Source organism: Glycine max, chromosome 19 (assembly GCF_000004515.6).
Source record: "Glycine max cultivar Williams 82 chromosome 19, Glycine_max_v4.0, whole genome shotgun sequence".
NCBI classification, from domain to species: domain Eukaryota; kingdom Viridiplantae; phylum Streptophyta; class Magnoliopsida; order Fabales; family Fabaceae; genus Glycine; species Glycine max.
The window spans coordinates 5,786,474-5,801,771 of NC_038255.2; the positions used below are offsets into that span (position 1 = coordinate 5,786,474).

Here is a 15,298-nt window from a genome sequence, read left to right on the forward strand (position 1 = left end):
CTTAACAAGTTCATTATGCTTTTCTAGGGTTAGGATAGGAGATTCTTAACACCCAGACACTCTTATACGATATCACTAGCTGTACCTTACACTAGGAAGAATATAAAATAAGAAAGGGCTAAATATGTTTATATTCTTCCTAAACAATTTGCCTTCTTTTAATTTCTAATTTATGAAAATGTGTCAGATGTGGTTCTTGTCCTTCAATTTCTCTTCATGTAACTGTTATTAATAGGAATCACATCTAATCTAATACATTTTCTATAAATGAAAGACCAAAAGTAAATGTTTTTTTTCCTTCCTTTAGGAACTAAAAGTGAACATATTTTTTTATTTGTAGATACTGAAATTTTAAAAATATATTTAACTCAATAAGAAAACATTCATAGCTTGACATTTCACTAGACAGCTGTGAATAAGTTCTCTCCACTATGGTATGGAATATGTTCTTTGCTACAAGGGATTGACCATCACTACACAATGGCCACTTTGGTTGTTCTAGATTCCATATTCTCTACTTATTTACACTATATAGTTTCTGCATCAACATGATTGCCTTTTCATTTTATTCAAGGTCATTAACATAAAGCTTGTTCTATTGGTTTCCATGGGGTTAGCATCCCCTTCCTTGATATTTGCTTGCACGTTTCATACCACAATTTTGATAAAGAATTGGTCTCCCTATATCAATGAACCTGTGTAGTTGTGCAGCAATTGCAACGAAATTTAAGTAATAAAGATAGTTGAAAAAAAAATCTTGTCCTTGATTTTGTGGTGGTGAGAATAACGTACATTTTTGGCATAACCAAATAATTTAATAACTTATCAGTTGTAACATCTTTAAAATGTTTTTTTTTTACACAAGTCAATTTAATTAGAATGCACTGTTTTTTTTTTGTTGGAAAGAATGCACTGGTAAAATTCATAATTAGAACTGTTCTAAACTTCTAACTATGGATTTTTTTTAAACTTCTAATTATGGATTACCATCAATGACAATATTGTTGATTTTTAATAATTATTTTAAAATTTATATTTGGGATTATTTTAATTAATAGTGTAAAAATATTTATATTAATAGTATATCTAAATTATATTCTTAAAATTTATCACTTTTAAATATTTCAAAGATAATATTTAAAGATAAATTAATCATGTCATTGACACAAGTAATTTTGCATTTTAGTCTCTTAATTAAAGTTTGGGATTCGATCTCCAACTTGTGCATTAAGTCGCGATTGAATGCACTTTATCTTAAATTGAGTCAATTTGGTGGAAGAAAGAATAGTTAGTGTCAAATAAAAATATTAGATATTTTAGCTATGTTTGACCAAGCTAGTTGAAGAGTTAACTAAAAGTTAAAAAATTAGTTGATATCTGAAAGCTAATTGAAAGCTGAAAAATTATTTTATTGAATTACAAGTATTTGGTAACATTATCAGTTGAAATAGCTAAAAAATATAAGATTATGTGCATAAAATTTTACCTTAAATAAAAAAGATTAAAAAGAAAATTTAATAAATATTCAAGGAAAAAAAGAAAATAAATATAAAAAGTTAGAAGCTAGCGTTTAAAAAATATTACTTCAAATAACATTTCAAAAAATGTTAGAAATTACTAAAAAAAAAACTTATTTATCAAATAATCAAATAAATTTTTTTAAAAAAAATAATTTAAAACTAACTGATATATCTTTCTAAATATACTCCTTCTAATTACAACAAGAGAAAAGATAAATGAACCATGGTTAAATAAGTTGATATAAGATCAACTCTATTGAATTGCACTGCATTGATTTGCGTGCAATCCTTGTATTACATGACCCATATCCAAACTTAGTGCACGTTGCACATGATACCTAACCCAAAGTTGATGCGCATGTTTTCCCAAATTTGCTTGATATTTCACTTTAAGTTGGAAACATCAATTAGAAGTTAGAACACTGATTGTGCAAGTTAACAAGCCATTCGGCCAAACAAACATAAAGAAACTAAAATTGTCATGTATAAAATAATGTATGATTGGATAAAAGTAATGGATCATAATGTTCGGTCCTCATTATTGAAATAATGTATATCAAAATAGACCCCGCTTTTGAGAGACATTAGGCCTAAGCCAGTAATGAAATAAAAATTAGTGGGTTAGGAGTTAGGACAAAGAACTCGTTTGTTAAGAAAATGTTATGTTGTTTGAGTAAAACAAAAATAAAGTATTATGTTGCAAATTGCAATACAGAAATTCTCTTTCTTGAAGTTTAGGTAAGAGCTAAAGCTAATCAAGCCCAATAAATGTGCGTGTTATTTAATCTATTTTATTTTAAAAGTTTCTTTTAAAAGAGTTCTTGAAAAGAAAAGAAAAAATATTCTCTTTTTAAAAAGACTTTCTCAAATATGCATTCAAACTTTATTGATAAGGTAAAAAGTTTTACATAGTCATCCAACCTTAATTTATCATGTATGATAATTTATTATTTTTTAAAATAATTATCTTAACGTAATTCAAAGAATAACTTGTGATTGAATGATGGTGTAAAATTATTTTACATCATCACTACATGTTCTTAGCATAGTTAGATGCTTATTGTAACGACCGTCTCGTCGTCACGATATCATCACTCAAAAACGTGAGAAAATTTTACATTTTTAATGAAAACTTCGTTAATTTGCTTATAAAAAATATTATAGTAAATTTAAACTCCACAATATATATATACATACATACACACTCTTAGACAATGCACCATTACTTAACCAAATACATACACATGAGTATAGTAGTGCAGTACACATCATTCACAAAATTAAAGGTAAATTTGTTCATACATATAAATAAATTTGTGATTTACATCCTCATATCAACAAAAGAATTACAGAAACAACTATGGAGGAGTTGATTAACAAAACACAACTTTCTCCCAAAATAATCCCAACGTCATCACGTCGGCTCGGCGGATCCACAAAAGAATCTCACTCCTCGTCCTCTACTGCTGTCATTCTGCTCCCACGAACAAGGATTTGTGATCATCACAGGTACCAACCACACGGTACAAAATGCAAGGGTGAGTTCATTATAAACAAAAAATATTAACAAATATCATAAGCGCACACAAACATTTACTAGTCCAACACATACCCAACAACAATCATCATCAGTCCATCGTTTCAAACAATCATGCTCAGTATGATGCATCCACCTGACCTCAACTCTCAGATGCAATGTGCTATCATCCGCAAGGAAATAGCTTAAGCGTTTCCACACAACACTCCCACTTAAGAAAAAACTAGGCAGTAATTGTCGAGGCCACCCCGCCATGCATAGGCAACTCCCCCCCCCCCCCCCCCCCCTCACGGTGATCAACCTGAGTCTCAAGGAAGTTCTAAACTGAGTGACACACCCCCTAGTACAAGTATTTATCCTCACGAGAAACTACAAGTACTTATTGACCAAGTTACACTATTTTCGTGTCAAATGAGGTACGAAACATGGGCACCATCAAGTGCAATGACCATGGATAAACTAAAGATCCTAATTCATCCCCCTCAAGAGATGCTTAGACTCTTTAACCGCACTATTTCCCCTACTAAGGACATCCGACAAGGTCAAAGCACACCCCATGAACATACACAATATCCAACGTATGAAACATGACATCATCAAGTACACTAACCATGGATAGATTAAAGATCCTAAGCCATCCCCCTCAAGAGATGCTTAGACTCTCTAACCACTCTATTTTCCCCACTAGGGACATCTGACAAGGTCAATGCACCCCCCATGTACATACACAACATGCAACGTATGAAACATGAAATCATTAAGTACACTGACCATGGATAGATTAAGGATCCTAAATCATACCCCTCAAGAGATGCTTAGACTCTCTAACCACTTTATTTCCCCCCACTAGGGACATCCGACAAGGTCAATGCACCCCCATGTACATGCGCAACTTGCATCATCACAATGTAATTTCAACATCATCAGCATCTCGTCTCGGCATCACTCTCAACATGAACGTTATTTCATTCTCAGTGGCATTATTAATAACAACAACATCTTCTCATATTAACATGATCATCAATAACATCATCAACTCATATTGACACAATTCATCTATAACATCATCACAAACATCAACATCACCTCATATCAATTCATGAAATCATATCAACATCAACAAAAGTCACATTCCACTTATACATACATCTATAGTTCATGCATGAGATTCACACTTCTCAGGTCTTCAGACCACACAAGTCTAACACTAAGGTTATTAAGCAATGATAGATATGCCGCATCCCATTAGTCAAAAACATTATTTTTCTTGAAAACCAGCATGCAACAGGGGCAGACATACATCCCCATAGTTAGGTTCCCTGACCCCTAACTATGGTATTAAAAACTGTAACTATAATGAACTCCCCTCACCTAATGTGAGCTCTCCTTTAGTTCCTCTGTGCGTTGCTCAAAAGTCCCCCTCGTTCATGCTCATCAGTCCAAATGCGAGGTTCTATATACCAACTTGAAGGAAATTTAGTATAGTTTTTTAGGAACAAGGTTAATGACAACGTTCGAAGTCGAATACCCCTGTCAAAACATAAGGGCTGAAGGGTGTTTAGGATTTTACTAAAAGGAAACATTATTTTGAAATTTTGATCACGCCAATGTGACCGAAGCTCAGTGAAAGTCACAAAAATAACATCAATGTTATAAAAGATAACTTTTACAATGTCTCATTCTCTAGGGTTTTTCAAAGGAAGTGTAAAAACACTTTATTACAGTACCCAACACACAAGAGACACTGAGAGGAACTCGAACTAACTAGGAAAAGGGTTTAGAAATCAAGATTACCTTAGAGAAACTATGAAATTGAGGATTGGGGGATTTTCTCCACCGAATCCTTGAGGAGGATTCTGAGGATTCCGCTCCGATTAAAGTGTTCCTCTTGGTGTGGGGGTTCAACGGCAAGCAACGATGGCTCACGACGGTCACCGGTGATCTTGGGTGGTGGAAAATGAGGTTTTAGGGTTTGGGTGGCGTTTTGGAGAATATGAGAGTGAAAACTCATATTTTTTCATGCTGAGAACGTATTTATAACCTACAGATCTCGCTTAGCAAGCTCATCTCACTAAGATGGAGTCCACTTTTTGCACTTAGCGTGAGAATTCACACTTTGCGCAACTTCCACTGCATTATGGCTCGCTTAGCGTGCCCCTGCTCGCTCAGTGCAATTCCATCTTTTGGTTGGAATTGCGCTTAGCGCACCCTTCTCACTTAGCGAGACATAAGAAGTTGTTATTTTCCAAATCCCAACTATCAGACTGTGGAAACATGTCTTATGAAGCTCCAGACAAAATTTGAAGACGATCCAACGGTTAACGAATCTGGGATCGCAATTTTACTGAGATAGATTTGGGAAAATTCTGAAATCTCATAATTTCAACTTAGTTCAACAAAACTCAACATCCACATCAAGAAATTCATACACGACTAACTCAAGTCATACCTCAAATCATTCAAGTCAACCATATAGTCAAATAACAAGATAAATACAATTAAACATCAATTTATAACAATAAATATTTTAGGGTGTTACACTTAGTTTAGCTTGATCATGATTAATGGTTAGAACTCTAGTTAGTTAGTTAATTGTTAGTTAGTTAGTTAAAATTTAGTTATTCCAACTAACTTGTGTATATATAGCTGCCATAACAGCATGTAACCAACTAATTTTTACATTTCAATAACAAATCAAGCTTATTCTTCTTCTCTTTTGCTTTCTCTACAAGTTTTCTAAGCTTGCATTTCTCTCTCATGGCTGATATCAAATCTATGATGGTATCATAGCTATTCTTTTGAAGGACTTTGCTTCGCTACTCACATTCTTCCTCTCGATTATCATATCCTTCATTCTTACATCATGAGTGAACAACAACAAGATCAATCACTCAATGTACATAGTCCTTATTACCTTCATCCAGGAGAAAATTCAGTGATAGCTTTGGTTTCTCCGGTTCTAGATTTGTCCAATTATAATTCATGGAGTCAATCTATGCTTACTGCATTAAGCGCGAAGAACAAATCTGAGTTTGTCGATGGTTCTATTTGAAGACCTGCATCAGATCATGCATTTCATACAGCTTGGATGGGGTGCAATAATATGGTGGTTTCATGGTTGGTTCATTCAGTCTCTCTTTCAATTAGACAAAGCATACTATAGATGGATGATGCACAAGATATTTGTAAAGACTTAAAATCACGATATTCACAATGAGATCTTTTGAAAATTTCAAAATTTCAGCAAGACATGGCATCAATTAAACAAGGTGACAAGTCTATAACTAAGTATTTTACAAGATTGCGTGTAATTTGGGATGAGTTAGAGAGCTATAGACCTGATCCTATATGTATTTGTAATCCAAAATGTTCATGTGATGCACTTAGTAATGTTTTAGAGAGGAAGAAACAGGATCATGTGATGCAATTTCTTAGAGGATTGAATGATCAATTTAGTACTGTCATATCTAATGTCTTGATGATGGATCCACTACCTAGCATAACTAAGGTTTTCTCATATGCAATACAACAAGGCAAATTAGCAGCAATAATGCATTGGCACAATGACCGATTCTGGTTATGTACTTACAGGTAATGTGTCATCAATAAGTTGTAGTATAAGCAAGATAGGTGAGAGTGAATGGATATTGGACTCAGGTGCCACAGACCATGTTACATCCTCTTCTCACTTGTATTCTTCATGTAGACAATAAGTCCCATTATTGTTAAACTTCTCATTGGTCATACAGTTACTGCAACATATGCAACCACTATTAGATTTTCTTATTCCTTATACCTTGAGGATGTATTATACATACCAAGTTTTCAGTTTAATCTATTTTCTATATCAAAGTTATTGTCTTCCTTGCCATGTAAGCTAACCTTTGTGGCTGACACTTGCTTTATTCAGAATGTATAGACCCTACAGAGGATTGGTACAATTGATTTGGTGGATGGTCTTTATAAGCTCAACATGAAGAAATCTGATTTTATTTCTATCACAACTTTTGTTTCTTCTAATAGTTCTACTTACTCGTGTAATAAAGTACCCATTGATCTTTGGCACTTTCAATTAAGACACCCCTCATTTGAAAGATTGCAATTGTTGAAGTAATCACATCCTTTACTTTCAGTTGACAAAAAATTTGTATGTCCAACTTGCCATCATGCAAAACAAAAAAAAAATTATTTTCCTAGTAGTGATTCACATTCCTTTTCCCCCTTTTCTCTTATACATGTTAATATTTGGGGTCCATATCATATTACTTCTTTAAATGGTCATAAATATTTTCTTACCATAGTGCATGATCACTCAAGATTTGTCTGGATATTTCTTATGAAATCTAAAGTAGAAACTCAATCTCATTTAAAAGTCTTTTGTTGCATTTGTTGAAAGGAAATTTGATACAAAAGTAAAAATGATTCTCTCATATAATGGTTCAAAGTTCATCATGAAACAATTTTATGATGAATCTGGTATCATACATCAAAATTCTTGTGTTGTAACTCCCCAACAGAATGGGATTGTCGAACAGAAACATCAACATTTACTTAATGTCACTAGATCTCTACTCTTTCAGACTTGCCTCTTGTCTTTTGGTCCTATGCTCTTATTCATTCTACTACTATGCCTACTCCCTTCCTTGACAACAAAGCTCCTTATGAGAAACTCTATGGACATCCCTATGACATTACCATTCTAAGAGTCTTTGGTTGTCTTTGTTTCCCTAGCACACTTTCTGCAAATAGGAAGAAGCTTGATCCTAGGGCTACAACTTCTATTTTTCTAGGCTTCAAGTCATATACAAAAGGTTATGTCACTTTTGATCTTAAAACAAGGGCCATCAATGTATCCATGAATGTTATCTTTTATGAAGATTGTTTTCCTTTCAATGTTCAGGATTCTCATGATCCCATTACTGTTTTGCCTAAACCAATTTCTTCTTTTCACGATGACATTGAATTTCCCGCCTCCACTTCTTCCATATTACCATTTGTCCCATCTGATTCTTCTCCTACAGCCTTCATACCCACAAAAATACAACAAACTCTTAGAAGATCAGAAAGACAAATTAAAAGACCATGCAAATATAAAGATTTTCATGTTAGCTATTTACCATTAATTGTTGCCAGTCACTCTATAGGTAGTCTTTATCCCTTAAACTCTATACTTTCTTATAGCAGATTATCTCCATCTTATCGTAGTGTAATTGTATTTGTCACTCAACAAGTTGAACCTAAGTCATACACAGAGGCATCCAAAGATCCTAATTGGATTCAAGCCATGAATGTTGAGATTCGGGCATTAGAAGCTAATCATACATGGACATTTACTGATCTTCCTCCACATAAGACTGCCATTGGTTGTAAGTGGGTCTATAAAATCAGACATAAATAATATGGTTCAATAGAAAGATACAAAGCAATATTAGTTGCCAAGGGATACACTCAAGTGGAGGGTCAGGACTATCTAGATACTTTTTCTCCAGTGGCTAAATTGACTACTGTCAGACTTTTACTTGCTCTAGCTACTATTAACAAATGACACTTAAGGCAGCTTGATGTAAATAATGCTTTCTTACATAGAGATTTAAATGAAGAAGTTTACATGGTGATTCCTCAAGGTATGAATCCAAAAAAGCCAGGTTTAGTGTGCAAACTTCAAAGGTCTTTGTATGAGTTGAAACAGGCTAGTAGGCAATGGTATGCCAGATTATCCTCTTTTCTGATATCTCATGGTTACAAACAATGTGCTTTTGACTATTCTTTATTTCTAAAACATCAAAACAATTATATCACTACTTTGCTGGTTTATGTGGATGATATAGTCTTATCTGGAAACAATTTTACTGAGATTCAGAATATTACACACCTATTGAATAATGCTTTCAAAATTAAGGATTTGGGTGATCTAAGGTTCTTTCAAGGCTTTGAAGTGGCTCGTACTTCTACTGGTATCAATCTTTGCCAAAGAAAGTATGCATTATATATTCTTACTGATATTGGCATGTTTGGTTTTAAACCAATATCCACTCCCTCTGATTACACTACCAAATTGCATCAACATTCTGGTTCTCCTATCTCAACTGAAGATGCCTCTTCTTACATGAGATTGATAGGAAAATTAATCTACTTAACAAACACAAGGCCTGATATCATATTTGTTGTTCAACATTTAAGTCAGTTTGTGGCTCATCCAACTTCGGCTCATCAACAAGCTGCTTCCCAAATTCTTAGATACATCAAAGGGTCTCCAAGTGCAGGCATTTTCTTTTCAGCAGATGGTTCTATCCAATTGAAAGGCTTTAGTGATTCAGACTGGGATAGCTGCATTGACACTAGAAGATCTATTACAGGATTCACTATTTATCTTGGTTCTTCTTTAATTTCATGGAAATATAAGAAGCAAGCTACTGTTTCTAGAAGCTCTTCAGAAGTTGAATACAAAGCTCTAGCCAGTGCCACTTTCAAGCTTCATTGGCTAACCTTTCCATTAGAAGAATTCAAAGTTGTTTTCCATCAACTTGTTGTTTTGTACTGTGATAACAAGTCAATTTTACATATTGCTGCAAATCCTATGTTTCATGAAAGGACTAAGCATATCAAAATTGATTGTCATATCGTTCGAGAGAAGATCCTTGTAGGGCTTGTCAAATTGCTTTAAATAAATTTTGTCAATCAACTTGCAAATATATACACCAAAGCACTCATGCCTGGTGCTTTTCAGTTCTTATACTCCAAGCTAGGAATATCTTCCTAGCTTTGGGGGAGGGGGGGCGGTCTTAGCATAATTAGATGCTTAGCTTAGCTTGATCATGGTTAATGGTTAGAACTCTAGTTAGTTAGCTAGTTATTCCAACTAACTTGTGTATATATAGCTACCATTATAGCATGTAACCAACTAATTTTTACACTTCAACAACAGATCAAGCTTATTCTTCTTTTCTCTTTTGCTTTCTTTGCAAGTTTTCCAAGCTTGCGTTTGTCTCTCATGGCTGATGTCAAATCTATGACATGTGGATTAAACTCAACTTTAATTGCAAAAAAAAATAATTAAAGGAATATATATTAGTGAAACTTCATCATTTAGAATATAACTTAGTTTTTCTAACATTTTTCTCTTCTGCTCCATTAAATCTCTTTTACATTTGTCTTTTTCCTCTTTATATTGCCTTTATCTTGTATCCTCCCACTTCTTCCTCAAGTTAAAATTAAGACAAGAATAGAAACTAGAAAGGGTAGAGTTTGGATTTTTGCACCATATTTGCATGATGCCCTTATTGACATGAAATCTTCATTTTCACCATATGTCTAGGTCACCAAACAAATCTTAATATTGGTGTTTTTTTTTTACTCGGACATTTTGATTGCTCATAAATGCTGATATAATATCCAAGAGATAAGAAACTAGCTATGATTTTTTTTCCAAAGGAACTAGCCATGAACTATTATAGAAATTCACGATTTGTAAGTTACTTATGATTTATTATATACTTTACTCTATTTTAACCCTTCCTCCCCGTCACCCACCCCAAACCATATTTTTCTTTTCACGATCTTAAATAGAAAGGAAAAGAATGAAAAAAATATCAATAATACCATATGTACATAATCATGATTTTTTTTCCGCGTACATAGTTATGATTTATTTTGTAGTGTATACTATGTTTTCCCATCAACATAAAATCCCGTTTACAACTTAAAAATTGTGTGGAAAAAGTGGAAAATTTGGTTGGCATCATTTAAGGTAAAATCAAGTCTTGTGCCAAATTTGATTCTAAGACCCTATATGTGAAAGTTGTATTTTTTTTATCAGCAAAAGAAAGTTGTAATTTTGGTTATGTTCCATAACACATTTAAGTTAGTTTTTAGTTTTTTTATTAAGTGAAAGATTGGTTTTGCTATTCAATAAACATGTTTTTAGTAGCTTTCAACATTTCTTGAAAGACTACTTAAGTAGAATTTTATAAAACGCCAGTTTCTAACTTTTAGTTTTTTATATATTTTTTATTTTTTTCTTAATATATTTATTCATTTTCGCCCTTGTTATATTTTTTAAAATAAATCATGATTTTATTAGTTTTCTCTTATATTTTTTAACTACTTCAACAGTTATTTTTATCAAACACTTATCATTTAATAAGCTAATTTTATATCTTTCCGTTATTAGCTTTCAACTTTTAACTAATTTTTCAGCTAATTTTGTCGAATATAACCTTATACTATGACAGCTATCATAGAGTTATTTACAATGTTTTACAAAAAAAAATATTTTTCTCAATATTCTAATGTATTTTATAATAATGATAATTTTAAGGGAAAATTCACAACTTTGTTTGTTAAAAAATAAATAACGTATAATATAAAAATATTTCTTAGAAATAATTAGTTCTAGATATTCAAATATAATTAATGGCAGTTGTCCTCACTTTTATGATTTCATGCCAAAAAAATGGATTTGGAAAAGCATGTGCAACTACCAGTTTGCGTCTAACCTGGGAGCTTCTTGTTGTTTCAAATATCAAAATAAAGACTACAGAGATAATCTTTTTTACGTTTTCCCTCTTTTTATATATTATCCCTTCAAACATATATAGGAACATTAGAGTTTTTTCATCATATTTAAAAAAAGCAACTCGATGTTTTATAGCACAAATTCTAATGATCAAATCATACAATAATGGTAGTATAAGATATACCACTTTGAAAAAAAAATAATTATACGTTGAGTAGAATTTGATAGAGTTTAATTAACATATATATTCTGAATGCTCTGACCCTGAAAATCTTCCAAGCATGTTGGATTCCCATGAAAAAGCACCACATGTTACATGTACACACCATCAACACATTAGAGAACCCCTAAACATTCATATCATTAGAACAGTTCTAGCTCTTTCTATTAACCAGGATTGGGTCAGTTTGTTTAGTTCACATTTTATATAAAAAAGTCGTCAACTAGAATAAAAATGTAAGTACATGAATTTAGCATATTAGATGGTACACATCCAATAACATTTTCTACATCAATTATAATCAATATAAGAAAGTTTGAAAAACATATATTATTTACTCAGCATACACATAGGTTTAGATATGTTTGGACCAAAAAATAACAAACTTAAAATATTTTTTTATTTATGAAAACAAAAAACATATTTTAACATATTCATGGTCTTCTAAAACATGTGCTTGGATATGTCTAAGGTTATATTGCTTGGATATGTCTAAGGTTATATTGTATGTTCAGAGAAAAATTAGAAAAGGTCTAAATTTCTTTTTACCAAACTAATATTTTCTCTATAATTCCCAATTAGAAATATCACTATTAGAAAATTGACATTTAGCATCAGTTATTTTGCACATTCAACATATGTTTTGAAGCGATGTTGAAATTACCATTGCTAAAAGTAGATCATTTTTAACATCGGTTATATACACTTATCTTGAAAGCCATTACGCAACATCGATTCTCCCCAAAACCGATGTGATATAGTAGAAAATAAGCAAAAGACGACATCGGTTCTGGAAAAATCGATGTTATATGGTACTTACAACATTGGTTTTTAACAAAATCGATGTCGTTTTTGCAAATTTTTTATATTTTGTTTTTTTTATATTCTCTTTCTTATTTTCTAGGAATCTCCTACATTTTTACCTTTGCGTCCACGAGCCAAATCTTCTTATGGGTTTCTTCCACTAAGCTTTAGTTTGGTCAATGAAATAGTAATTAGATACTTCATAAAATGAATGTTATCAAATAAAGAAGCATACAAATAACAAGTTATATCTGCTTTGAAATCTCAAGAGCTATTAGCTCACCTATACTAGTTCCAACCTTCAACAACCAAAATATATAAATTAAGAAAATCCCCCCCCCCCCCAAAAATATATATATATATATATATATATATATATATATATATATAATTTCATTTCATATGTATATTCATGAATTGTATTACTAAAAGGAAAAATGAATATACGCCTATAGAAAGGGTACTAAAGCATAATAAAATTAAGGTAATAGCACATGTAGAGTTAATGGGAAATGCAAACCAGTCTCCCTCATACTCGTACCTCTCCAGCACCCAGGAATAAAAATGTATGGTCAACTAAGGTCCCCCCCAACTAATTTTAGGGATGCAAGAAATCCTACGAATACCACAAATGATGTACCCTACATTAAACCAAAGAAGGGCATAATCAGTAACCTGAAATAAAAATAAGGAATTATGCACAAGTCAAAAAGCTTTAAAGCATGCTACATGTATATCATCATTGAAAAAAAAAGATGAGATGAGTTGTATTTTTCCAACAGATCAAATGCATTATGATTGGTGAAATCCTCAAACTGAAAAGGAATAACGAAAATTAGGAAAACAATTTCAAGCACACCAAAGCCACTACAAGTGTTGAATCTGATATATTACCTGTATGAAAACTTTTTCCCCATAGTTCTGCTTAACTGCGTGCATGTACTCCTTTAGAAACTCTGCATATTCCTGAACCACAACAAACAATTATCATGTTAAGGGAATGGAAACATCACACTCAAATTATTTTTAAAAAATGTGCATTAATTAGTATGTTTGTGAGGGCCAAGTATGATCAGACCTGGCCAGTTGCCCGCTTTTGTTTAACTCCAATGTAAAACTCATCATTCAACAACATCTCATTATTTGTGCCAACATCAATGGTTATTGGCAAGCACTAAAATCAGAGAAGATTCACATTGCAATTTATTATTTGATAAACTATAAGGGAGGGAAGGGAAGGGAAAAGGAATAGAGAAAACAACATTTTATAGTTCTAATAGATGAAGAGCGAACACCTCCTAAAGTTTTATAGAGAGAAATTTTCCCAACAGAAATTCCCATTCCCTAACAAAATTTTAGAAAAATTATGTTACTATAATTGTCTTTGTGTACAGATTTGAGAGACTAACACTATATTTTACTACAATTATCTTATTTTGGTTCAACCCGATTTTGCCTTGTATGTACTCCATATCTGCCGTATTAGTTGTTGGATTTGGGAACATCCTTTCCTTCTCTGGATCAGCTTTTGGCTCAATGGCAACATTTATCCCATCCTGGTTGAACCCGATTCTGGCTTGTATGTCCTCCATATCTTCAGTAACTGTTGCATTTAAGGACATCCATTTCATCTCTTGATCAGCATTTGGTTCAATGACCTTCTCTGTAGCATTTATCCAATCCTGGTTGAACCCGGTTGTACCCTGCATGTCCTCCATATCTGCAGTATTAATTGTTGGATTTGGTGACATCCTTTCCATCTCTTGATAAGCTTTTGGCTCAATGAAAGAATTTATTTTATCTTGGTTGAACCCGGTTCTGCCATGTATGCCTTTTACATCTCTAGGCATTGATTCTTTGCAGATAGGACGCATCTTGGAATGTAAAGAAAGATGAGATATATGATCACCTTTGCACTCCATACTTTCATAAAAAAAAAAAAAAAAAAAAGATTCTGGCTGTTGCAACAATTCTGAAAGGGCTTCAGAAGAACGAGGGTGAACCATTTTTTGAGTCAACTGATCCAAATTTGCATTATTAATTAAAAGGACACCAAAAGCGGGATCCATTTTTGTTCTTTTTGCAGGTGGTAGCACGACTTCAGTATTCCCAGAATGAGCACCATTTTTTCTTTCAACGGAATCCATAATATCAGGAAATTCCAAATGACCCCCAAGAATATCAATGCCATGCAATTTCCAGGATTAACATGTATGACAACCATCATCTTTACAGTCATCAAAAAGCAATAATAGCTTGATATACCATCCACAATTACATGTCCTTTTAAAACAAACTGTTGAATACGGATATTTCATAACATTACCCCGTGAAATATTGTTAAAATTCTTTAAATAAAGATATTCAAGCATGATCCTCTGTTCAACTGAAACTTTGGAACTACTACATGAATTCAAATTATCATATCCATCTAAACCAAAAAGATATGTTGAGCTCCCTGAAGTGAAGTGTTGATCCCCATTGAGACTTCTTCTGAAAAGCTATGGTTGTTTCAATGTTTTCTGCCCCAACATTTGACCGCAACGTTCACCTTGATTGGAGAATGCATTAGGTTAGGCCATATAAGTTTCACCAAGAAGCCCATATGGTTACATAAAAGGTTTAAAATTCTACTGAAAATCGCTTCCAGTGTTGATGTTGCCTAATATCTCCAAGGCTTCTTAGGACAGTAGGAAGATCGG

The 15,298-nt window shown here is 32.8% G+C and overlaps 1 pseudogene; it reads right to left on the minus strand.

The window, feature by feature from the left end:
* Positions 1–12,841: 12,841 nt before the first annotated feature.
* LOC106797287 (NADP-dependent malic enzyme-like) lies at positions 12,842–14,470 on the minus strand (annotated as a pseudogene).
* Between the last annotated feature and the right edge of the window lie 828 nt (positions 14,471–15,298).